Below are 12,443 nucleotides of genomic sequence, written 5' to 3'. Positions count from 1 at the left end.
TGGTTTGAGGGTTAAGTTCGTGGAAACTTTTAAAATAATAATAATGGAAAATTTAATTGCAACATTAGGGGCGCCCAAATTTTTGAATTACTACAACACGTAATTTTTTAGAATGCACGTGCAAAAACCGCTGGCTGGCACGTACTCTGGTTCTCCCCTCCCATAGTGTAGACCACACTTCTAAAATCTGAATAATTTTCATATCAAAAAAGTATGCAGCAGAGGCTGGGTGCTTTCAACAAATCTTTGCTGAAACCCTTCAGGATATCGCCCATGTTACACATACATTATGTATTTAAATATAATATATTTATATGAACATAACATTCAATTAATGTAAATTTATTTTTTACAATGTACACGTGTTTACATACATTATTATATTGAAAAAAAAAAGAAGAGATGGTTTAGGGTAACCAGCTGGTTTAAGACATCCTTAAGTATCTCTATAGATGCTCAGGTAGGTATAAAGCTACATTACAATCGATCTGAAGGGTATGATTTATTTTTAAAAGATCGACATGTTTAGAATAGACTCAGTGACACAATATGGCAGACGCTGAGCAGACGCTGCTCCACAGCATCTTATAAACACTCTTTCTTTTTATCATTCTATAAATTTATTTGGAACTGTAAAATTTACAACACGCAAGAGTGAACCAAGAATAGATTAATTTGGGTGTCACTTAAAGGAGATACGCGGTGCTATCACTTTATGAAAGAATTAGCGAAGATGACCACGAGGCATTTAAGTCGAATGACGGAAGTATTTTTGTAAGATCTGACTTGAAAGCTGAGGATTTAGTGGGAGGATAAAATGTGTGGAATCTTTGATAGCGGAATTTCATCAGATATGACACAAAGGGAATGGATAGCACATCATTATGTATGGGACTTATTGGACACTTAATGAGGAGCAGCGGTGATTTTTGAGTTTTATGAATTGTTGGGATGTGCTTTTAAGATCCATGTACGTAGATCGCACGTTTTGCACAAAGTAACGAGCTTATTTTGTAAAGAAAGATATTAAGATCGTTTTTCCAAGAAATCTGTTGATGTCCTGGTGTTAAATTTCAATAATATTATTACCTCCTACTTCGTTCCGGCAAAGCAACGCTACCCTTATATCTTACACATGGACTAACCATTAATTTGGGCATCCGAACAGGTTTAGTGGGTTCGATTGCCGGTCTATGTCTTGGATTTTATTTATTGGTTACTATGGGAAGTTTATAGTAAAGTATGTTAGGCGGTTATAGGCTAGACCCGCAATGCTAAGATGTATTGTTGGTTTAGTGGGTTCGATTCCTCATGTCTAGGGCCTTGGATTTTATTTAATGGTTAATATGAGAAATTTACAGTAAAGTATGTTAGGCGGTTGGAGACTAGACCAGCAATGCTAAGATGTATTGTTGGTTTAGTGGGTTCGATTCCCCATGTCTAGGCGTTGGATTTTATTTAATGGTTAATATGAGAAATTTATAGTAAAGTATGTTAGGCGGTTGGAGACTAGACCCGCAACGCTAAGATGTATTGTTGGTTTAGTGGGTTCGATTCCCGATCATAGCCCTTCGATTTGATTTAATGTTTAATTTAAGAAATTTATAGTAAAGTATGTTTGCTAGTCGCCACCGTCCACGACACCTAATTTGGTAGTTGGACGTTAAGCCCCGCCTGAAAAAATAGGCGATTACTTAACTTTACTTACTTTTTATATCGAGTTAAAAATAAAGATTACTGTCGCTAATATTGTGTTGTAAATATTCATGATTCAATTCTCATCGTGCATTTTAATCTTATACAGCCTCCAGAGTATTTTAGTATTTAATCGGCTTGGATAAAATAATTATATAATAATTAATATTAAAAGTTTTTTTTTCGAAAAGTAATTAGTCAAATATTATTTATTTGCCATTCAGGAAGTGGGTTAAGAATTTTTTTTTTTATTATTGAGGAAAACTAAATTTTACAGGAAATGAAATTTCGATCAATAATGTCCTTCCGAAACTGGACAGATAAATTACAAAATTTTGTGAAGAACGTTGACGTTGTTGACGATTTCTATAATAAAAGTACAGTGGAGTCGGCGGTTATCCGTCAGCCTTTTATCCGTCTCTTCCAATTAACCGTCACTCTCCTCAGTATTTAAAAATTAAAAAACAAAAAAAACCTAAAAATTATTTTCAAAAGAAAGACGGATAACCGAGACTCCACTGTACATATAAAATGGTAATCATATTTTAGTAAAATACTACTTCAAACTCGAACCACACAATTGTATAAATGCAAAGTGTACTGGTGCAAACGGAAGTTCACACTAGAATTCATCTATGTATATCAAGCATTTGGATCTTCTAAAACGTTCATTGTCGTAGTTTTGAGATCTGTGAAGGGAGGGACCATGGTAGAAGGTTGATTTTTCATATCCCTACTTAAGGTAAGAAATGTTAAGGAGGTAAGTATTAAAAGTTGTAAGCACATAAAAAGAATTGCAATACTTTAAGCGCTCGTCCAGAAACACTAAGCATCATCCTCGGCAGAAGAACATATGGGAAACGAAGAAAACTTCGGCCGAACTTGCGTCACTTAAACTTTTTCTTGTCTCAAATTGAGAGACGTAAACAGCGGAAATAATTTTATGTTGGAGCTAAATTTTATTTTATTTGCGACCGCAAAAAAATACAACAACAACAAAACTCCATCTTCCCGTGTACGTGAACAGAGGGACAACCACATCAACATCAGAATAGATGAGATGTTGGCGCGCAAATATTTTTAAAAGCGTGGGCGTGAAATTACTCCAGTTCTCAAGAAGAAGAAGAAGAAGAAGAAATTGCGGCCAGAGTAGTGGAGTGGGTAACAGAGAGCAAGGTAGGGGAGAGAATAGACAGTAAAAGATAGTAAAATGGGCTTTAACTAGGGAACCAAAAAATTAAGTTTCACACGTTATTTCTGCCACACGAGTAGGGATAAAGAGGAGGAGAAGGTGAAAACCAAGTCCAAAGAGAGAAGGGAGTCCAGCGGCGATCTGGAATAAAACCCATAAAAAGAGAGGGGAAGAAACTTTGACTGGAAACAACAAGCGAGGGTTTGGTGAAGTGACCGAACACGGAATGCCCCAAAGCGGTCATCAAAAAAAACATGAAGCTCTCAAGATGTACTGTCCATTTAGCCCCCCATCAAGTGATAACTTCGTCCAAAAATCAAGCTCTGAAGATTTAAGTACCTTTTATAGTAACTTTTCTAGAGTTTACATTTTGACTTAATCTTGAGGCAGTGTTACAGAAATTGACCAACTGAATTCCAGCCGTAGTCTACGTTTAAAAATGTAAACTATATTATTATTATTTTTTTTTTTGCGCATCAACAGCTGAGGTTATTAGCGCTCGGAGCTTTTTCCAGTGCACTGCCGGCCTCCGGACAGTGTTCTCTCGTTACAGACAACACTTTCCATCACCGGACAGTGAGCTGTAAGAAGCTCCTAGAAAGAGAAAATCTAAGGGTAAACTATACTTCGTAGATAAAATTTGAGATGATTATTTATTTTGTATTACTATATTTCTTATTTATCTTTTATTAATTAAATTAATTATTTTTATTTTTGCATAAGCATAGAAGTTGTCAATTTATTTTGTATTACTATATTTCTTATTTATCTTTTATTAATTAAATTAATTATTTTTATTTTTGCATAAGCATAGAAGTTGTCAATTTATTTTGTATTTTATATATTTCTTATTTATCTTTTATTAATTAAATTAATTATTTTTATTTTTGCATAAGCATAGAAGTTGTCAATTTATTTTGCTTTTGCTTACTTGGAGAATTTTTCTTTTATTTACCCGTTTGTATTAATTTTTTGTGTAAATTTTCTATCTCACTTTTTTGTATTTTGTAATGTATCATTACCAAATCTATTTAATTTAATGTATGAGATGACCGACTATCCCGATGGTCGATGACCAGGAGCCAGTCTTTAAATAAAGACTATTATTATTATAGATACTTTTCAATCTTCTAATTTACATGGTTTGCCCCTAAGTTCACAAGAAATAAAGCTTTATCCTTAAGAAGAATTAAGCTTAATTGATGACGCCATTTAGAAAGTTAACTTACTTTTCTTTATCTCCGACAGATACTCTTGAAATATTCAACGAACCGCTTTTTTTAAAAAAAAGAAAAAGAAAGAAAGAAAATTAGTAATAAATATGAGAAAAGACATAAATTCATCAGAAAGGAAGACTTAGTAATAACAAATAACGGCAAAACATTCCTTTGTCGGAAGGTAACTGATGTAGACCGCCATTCTAATATAGCTAGAGCTATTCCAAATAGATATTTTAAGTAATAACCAATCTCATTGATTAAAAAAAAAGTCAAGTTAACTAAGCTTTCACTAGAAATAAAAATAAAATAAAAAATAGGATTTTTATTAATCTTTGTGAGACATGCCGCCCCACACGACAACAAATATTTACACACTTTAAACTTCCGGTCTAGAATAATACTCCCTTTTTATTTTTACTTTTTCTTTTAGGAAATATTCGCCAAAAAAAAAAAAATCTCTAATTACAGAAAAAGATTAAAAAAAAAAAATTAAAAGAGGCTGTGAGAACTTAAATTCTTCAACTACTACGTGGCGGGAGAAGGAAGTAACGTTCAAGTTACAACTTAAGCGCAGATTCCTTAACTTAGCACCAATTTTAGCCCTTAAAATTTATTAATTAAAAAAATTGCAAAGAAAAATCTATTTAAAAAAATAAATTTTCCTTCAAGAAAATATTTTTCGCTCTATTTCAAATAATAGCAATAATACGTCATACTAAAATGAATGCATTAAATTTCATAAAATTTGCAGAAAATTAACTGACGCGCGTAAGTGCAGCAAAAATATCTTAAATAAAACGTAAAATTTAAATTTAATCGTAAAAAAACAGGAAATCATTTTTTCTTGAATACGCACAAAACCACCAAAAAAAAGGAAGTTCAGAAAATTGGAAAATTATAAAAAAAATTAATTTAAACTAATTTAATTAATTCACAAATTACGCTAAATCTTAAGCTATAAACATTTTTTTTTTGTTTTTTAGTTATATATTATATAAATGAGTATAACAATCACATTTTTTTTTCGAATTTATTAATGTCACAGACCCTTATATCTTCGTTATTAAATAGGTACTTTATTTTAACTCTATTCCAAATTATTCTACTGATTATTCTCTTTAATAAGCCCTTTATTCTGAGTAGTCACATATACATAATACACGTTAAAGTAGAAAAAGACAAAGTTATGAGTCGGCTTCTGTTTAAATTTGAATCACGGAGGATTTTAATAGAATATTTCAGTCTTGAATTCGTCTTACCGAAATATTCGTGAGCACAAATAACACAAGTAGATTATTCAACAATAATTATTCATTTCTCAATTGTAATTTAATTTAGTCCCCCCTAATTTTACTTATAGTAAAATAGTACTGGAATAATGAGCTGTCCTAAAAATATGCATATCTTATTTATTTTATATTACATATATATAACATTGTGGGAAGAACATCTAGATTGAGAATGTGAAAAAAATTAATTGCGTTTATTTTTGTTGCTATGGAAACATTAGCAATATTTTTTTTATTGGCAAGGAAAATATAAAATATACAAAAAGCTATAAATTTAAACTTCGCGTAATATTTTAAGATCTTATAAATTTAATAAATAGTTTGAATTAAAGAAATCGTGAGAGTTTGTTTATATATATATAAATGTTTAACAAAAATCGTTGATGAAAAAAAATTAGAAACGAGAAATGAGAACAAAAACAAACACAGACAGACAAAAAAGAACGGGGTCAAACCTAAGGTCAGTAAAAGTGAAATTTCAAATATGAGGGAAATTCCTGTGAGTCGGAAGGAACAGACAGAGAGAGGAGTAGACTGGTTGTCGAGACCGGACAGCTGGTCTGGAGTGGCTTCCAAGGAAATAGTAGTTTCTTAAAAAAAAAAAGATTTATTTTGTTTGTTTATTGTCTCAAAATTGGTGTGGAGCCGAATTTCGAGAATTAATATCGTATTTTTATTAAGAGCAGTATCTGCCCGGCGGATTATCATTTTTTTTTTTTGGTCAAACCATTAAAAAGTACTAAAGTTAGGAATTGAAGATTGGCAATTGAAATAAAAAACCGTTTCGACAAATATATTTTGCCTTCTTCAGGGCCTGGTTATTACAAAAAAAAAAAAAAAAAAAAAAATACAGAATCACTGTAAATCAGTGTTACTGAGTCTGCAAATTGTTTTGTATTTGTAATATCCAGGCCCTGAAGAAGGCAAATATATTTGTCGAAACGTTGACAAAAAGATGAGTTGTTTTTTATTTGACCAATTCCTCGCCAATCTACAATTCCTAACTTTATTAACAATTTACGGGCACGAAAATCTATATATTCATTAAAAATACTTGAATATAATTTTTTAAAAAGTTAATTCTATTATTAAAAATATTGATATCTGAATTTAGCAACAAACTAAGCCAATCAAAAAAAAGGAAGATCTGATTCATCTACCAACCGGAATGAGATGACGTGACAATTTTAATTTGTGGCAAATAATTATTGGCTGTCAAAAAATCCTAACAAATAATTAGCGATGTTCAAAAAAAAATGTTTGTTCTTATATTTCTTTCAAAAGAGGAAATATTTTATTAATTTTATTAAAATGATGAACTGATAAGATTTTGCAGAAAATAGCGTCAACATCGAAGATTTCCGGTTTTTTATACTTTTATTTTTTACGGGTGGTCAGGATGATGAATGGAGCCGGCGGAATACGAGAGGTCGGCTACCGGCTGTCTACTATCAACTCCACCTCCCCGAACTACTACATCATCACAAACCGTTCATGAAAACCCTGGGCTTGAGTCAGTCAGTGTAGGAGAATGCATGCTTTCTCTGTCTCTCAATAACTTTTACTACGGAGATTACCTGGATGACAACTATGTGTCGTGGTCGTGGTGGTGGTAGACTTGGTCGTAAGCAATTGATCAAGACATCCAAAAAAAAAAAAAGGGGGGTATTGTCGGCCAGGTTTGTTTGTCAACGTGAACACCCACACATGCACTAGTTTTAGATGATGATGTTAAAAACCGAGAAAAAAATAAACAATAAACTTAAAAAACAAAACACAGGTGCCCGGAACGCGGAAGAATGAGGGATGGCAGGCAGTTAAGCAGCACTACTCTACGTCCTCCGCGGCAAGTCTCTTTTCAGCAAGAATCCTGCTGCACCCGATCCCTGGGGCTAGGTAGGGGTGAAAATGAAAAAAAAAGAAGAGGAAAGATAAATCCTCTCTCCTTAACTGCCACTCTATCCTCTTTCTCCTTGCACCTCACCCGCCGCTATTTAGTAGAAAGAAAATTCTACCAACCTCCTCCGCGCGCGCGCGCGCGAGCTAAGAAATGCGCGCATGAAGATTTGGGAACAGGGTGTGAGAAAGTGAAGTTACAAGGCTGGAGGGGGGGTTGGAGTTGGGGGGGAAAAAAAGAGAGAAAAAGAAGGAAAATATTTTTGATTGGCCGCGTCGCCATTTTATGAATTCGAGAAACAGGAGGCGGCAAAAACGCATGCGCTAAGGATGGGTTGCCGCCCCCAAGAGCAAGTAGCATGCTCCGCCGTGCGCGCCTCCCCTTACTCACTGAGTCTTGAGAGAAAAACAGCCGGTGAGCGGGGAGGTTTTTCGGGATGGTGGAGCTTGGAGGCGGCTGTGAAGAAACCCTCTTTAAGAATTCAATTAGGAATCCGGGGGGGGGGCGGAAAGAAGAACATTCGACGACGTTCAATGAAGGAATCGCCCCCTGGCGCACCACTTAGTCGTTATAGAGCGCGTCCGGGCGCGATTCCAGGACGAGAAAAACTAAACTCACACCCGTTAACAATTAAATTTCCCAAGATCTACGAAGTACAAAAAAAAAAAATTTATGGCGTTAAAATAATAATTACAGGAAGTGAACACCTTTTAAGGAGGAAACAATGTCCCTACCACCAAGGACCGGAAATTTAAATCTAAATTCAAAATTTTAAAAAAAGAAAATTAAATAAATACCTTGAAGCAATGCATGTTTTCCTTTTTTTTTGAAAAACCAAAAAAAAGGCGTCGTCGATTGGGAAATCTCTTTGTTGGCACTCCAAACAAATTTAAATTCAATTTTTTCTTTTTTGTAAAATAGAAAAAAAAAAAAAAACAGTTCTTGCGCACTTCGTGTAAACAAATCCAAACAAAAAAATTATAATCCAAAAAAATAATATAAAATTGAACACACACTATCACTTAGTCTGGAACATATACGTAACTACGCGTCCTACCGCAGCCCTTGGCAGCTCCTTACAAACATATCAACAAGTATATTGTTCTGATGTGGAAAATTTTTGAAAAAAAAAAAAAATAATAAAAACTTCAAAAAATTATCCTAGGTATTAATAAAATTGAAAAAACCAAAAAAAATAAGGAAAAAAAGAAGCGTTTTATCTTAATAATGACCGACTCCTACTTTTTAGTGTTGCTTGCACGGAGTTCAGTGCTGTACTGAGGAGTCAGTGGAGGGGATAGTCAAAGCTTGGAAGGAAGGTTTGGGTAGATTGTGGAGGGGGAATCGTCGTCTTTTTCAAAGAGAGAGTGCGAGAGGTGAGTGAGTGGAGGAGAATCGCCGCGCCAAGTGTCGGTGTGTGCGTCGGCTCTGCTTAGTAATGTAGGCAAGTTGAAGGAGTTAGTTTTTTAGGCGACGTAAAGAGAAGTCGGGTCCCGCTCCTTTACTAACACTCCTGCCTAGCTCTCTCCCTAACCTACACTACCCCTCCTCGACCACTAACCTACACACATTACACACACACACACACACACACAAGAACACTAAACATTCTCATTCTCTCTCTCTCAAAAAAAAAAAAAAAAAAAAGACTACGAGATCTCGCCCAAGCCCCCCCTCCAATTCCAGTACGAGCCAATGGCAGCAAGCAGTCTTTTGCATATACCCCTACCCCATTTACAAAACATTTCACTTGGTGGGGGTAATTAGAAAAGAGAAAGAGAAGAGAAGGAATAATTGTCCTGGAGAAGAGGAGAGAGGAGATCTCTCAAGAAAGTAAAAGAAAGAAAGAAAAGAGATAGAAGGCTCCTTCTTTTTCTCTTTACCAACACACTAACACAAACACACACACACACACACAGAGCTCCCTCCCCCCTCCACCCATAGTTTTGTTTGAATAGGGGAGTTCAGTAGCGGATAGCAAGGCGTAAAAGAAATAATACTAACCAAGCCTTCGGCGGTGATAAGGTGGGGAGCAAGAGCGCCTTAATTGGAAGATGCTTCAAACGAAGGAAAAGCAAGCATTTCTGCATACTAAAATTTTTTGTTCACAAGGAAAATAAACGCAACAATATAATCATTGTGTTTCTGGTACTTTATGAATGAATAATTCACACAGTTTAGGCTGGGGTAAATACTGTTCAGTAATAAATTTTCTTTAAATAAATAACTATACATATAAAGGCTCTAACTTTAAACTATAAAGTTGGAAATTAAAAAATAAAAATAACTTAATTTAAATTTATAACTACAATAGTGAAAGCCAAGGAAGTGACGAAAGGAGAAAAAAGAAACTTCTTATTTCCGGCGAAGCTTAGGTATTTTTAAGTAAAAGGTACTTTTTAGATCAAAGTGATTGGTTCTGTAATCTAGGCCAGCGGTTCCCAACCTGGGGTACGCGAAAGATTGTTTAGGGGTACGCAAAAAAAAACAGTTATTATGGCGGAAGATATAAAAATTGCGAAAAAATGTTGCTTTAGTTTTGACTAATATTAGACATGGCCCGCATATAATTTACTTCTCCTTTATTAACGCTTTGCTGTTTCAATTTACGACCCCTGCAATAGTTATTAGTTTGAAATGTTTACCTATTCATAAATGTGATTTTTTTAATAGGAACATATCATATGTATATGTTCTTTACAAGACACATTATATTCAGATTGTTTTGCTGTTAATTTAAAGTTACAATACGTAAAATCAAAAAATACGATTATTTATTTTATATATAAATAGGGGTACACACTAAGGAAACAATCAGGTAAAGGGGTACACTAATGAAAAAAGATTGGGAACCGCTGAGCTAGGCAATGGTGTCTTCAAGCCGCAACGCTCTGGAACGTCTTTCCGGTACTTCCTTTTTGGACAGGAAAGCGTTCCGCAATTAAAGATGATTTCTATTTTAACGAAAATTGGTTGACATATTTTTTTAAAAAAAATTTACGTCAATACAAAATTTTCTACAACTGGGTCCACTTGGAGATCTAGCAAATATCTTCTATTTACAAAAATAAATGGTCTACCAGACACCCTAAAGTCTAACAGTGGGCGAGTAAAGGAGTCCACAATAGCACTTTAGAACAAAACTAAATCAAACCCTATCAGACTTGAATAAATTTTAGATATTTCTTACCACGATCTAAGGTAACTTATGTCCAGTAAAAAAAAAAAAAAAAAAAAAAAAAAAAAAAAAAAAAAAAAGCTATAAAAATATTGGATAAAATGTAGGCGCCACGATAGCTGAGCGGTTATAGGCTAGACCCGCAAAGCTAAGATGTATTGTTGGTTTAATGGGTTTGGTTCCCAATCTCTTTGCTTAAGGCTTTATTAAATGTTTAATATGAGAACTTTATAGTAAAGTATTTTTAAGCGGTAATAGACTAGACCCGCAATGCTAAGATGTATTGTTGGTTTAGTGGGTTCGATTCCCCCGGTCTAGGCTTTGGATTTTATTTAATGGTTAATTTGAGAACTTTATAGAATAAAGTATGTTTGCTAGTCGCTTTCGTCCAGGACGCCTAATCCGGTAGTCGGGCATAAAGCACACCTGAAAAATTGGGCATTACTTTACTTTACTATCGGATAAAATGCAAATATCATATTTTGATTACTAATCAAAGAGGTTTAAATGGTTCAAATATGAGGGTGGTTACAGGAAGCTGAGGGCAATGTCCAACAATTGGATCTTAAATCCATTCCAACTTCTGTGGAACAAATACTAACGCTTAAGGTACGGAATTGCTTGATGCTCGTCGCCAATCCTTCTAAAAGTAAAATCTAAAAAGTAACAGAAATGAAACTCAATATCTTGAGATATTTAGTAATTGTTCTTTACAAGATATTTGAGCATAAATGATAAATGGAAAATGAAATGTTCTTTTTGAAATGCTGAAAATTCCTTCCATTGTAAAAGATCGGGTGCTATTGGATACTAACGAACGAACATCTGGATATAGTTTTTTTTTTTATATGAAAATTATTTAGAGTGAATATATTTCATGAATCTTAACACCTAATTATGACGTAATTAATTTCTTAAGCAAGGGAAAAGCATTCAAACAAAGAAAATAACAAAAAAATTATTTGAGAATATTTTTTTTTGGCGTTTATTTGTGGTACAATCAGCGCGTTGGCGCTATAAGTAACAATGATAACAGTAACTAAAATGAAGCAAACGAGTGAAGAAGTTACCGCAGCGGTAACTACTCCAAAACATTAGACTGTTAGTCCCAATCTCTTCACCAAGAGAGGAGATCACGGTGGCCACACTGTCTCTTAAGGCGTCTTGTCGGGGTTATCAGCAAGAGTTCTTGAAGAAAATTTTTGAGCTAGAGGATTTATATGAGATTGCAGGCTGAAGTGAAGTTTTTCTGTATCTTGTTTTTAGTATTTGAGAATATAAAAATGTTCAGCAAGATTCAGCATGGTGGGTGGGGGGGGGGACAGAGTACCAATCAATGTCAAAAAAAAAAAAAAAGAAAAGAAAATATTGCAGAACATTTCTTTGATGATATTTTGAGCTTACGTGAACAAAATAGAAAGCACATTTTATCAACCGATATTTTGGGAACCAATTGTGAACTTGTCAAAGAATTGAGACAAATAATTGAATGGTTTTTTATGACACTTTCTAATTATCCTATTACTGTTGTCCCTATCATAAATAACTGTTCATAAATTTTATTGATCTATATGAAACAATAGTTCCTTAAATAGTTCCTTGTTCAATTGTCTCAGGTAGAAGGTGGGCATTGTTTGAAAATACCATTTTTTTTTGTTTACTTCTTGATTTTGTAAAGATTGTTAACGGTTTTCATAAAGTCATAGAACTTATTATAACTGTTTCTACCTCAAATTGCTGCGTTTACACATTTTATTTTATTTTATTTAGACTTTTGAAGAGAAACCAATCCAGCCACAAATGATTGATTGGAAATCACTGGATTTTTGGCGGAGAATTGAACGGAGTGATTTTGGAGCCAGTGATAAGGAGTTAGCAAGATAGGATTGGGTAATTCTGGATTTTCATTGCGGGGAGGGTGGGTTGAACGATGACGTAGTTACTGACACTTTAAGGGGCACCTTCAGATCCT

The 12,443-nt window shown here is 34.1% G+C and overlaps 1 protein-coding gene across 9 annotated transcripts in view; it reads right to left on the bottom strand.

Moving 5' to 3' along the window:
* The window catches only part of zfh2 (Zn finger homeodomain 2), a 441,349-nt gene that overhangs the window by 201,448 nt on the left and 227,458 nt on the right, over positions 1 to 12,443 (bottom strand). The window contains exon 1 of one of the 9 annotated variants that reach the window (XM_074112504.1): positions 8,091 to 8,853. The exons of the other annotated variants lie outside the window; for them this stretch is intronic. The gene's annotated coding sequence lies outside the window, so the exon portion shown is untranslated. Of the gene's footprint in view, positions 1 to 8,090; positions 8,854 to 12,443 lie in introns of those variants that run through there. 9 annotated transcript variants of the gene reach the window in all.

Source organism: Rhodnius prolixus, unplaced genomic scaffold (assembly GCF_049639745.1).
Source record: "Rhodnius prolixus isolate KJV_2025 unplaced genomic scaffold, Rpr scaffold_1, whole genome shotgun sequence".
NCBI lineage: Eukaryota > Metazoa > Arthropoda > Insecta > Hemiptera > Reduviidae > Rhodnius > Rhodnius prolixus.
The sequence above is the reverse complement of the archived record's forward strand: the minus strand, read 5'-3'. Positions and strand labels throughout refer to the sequence as shown.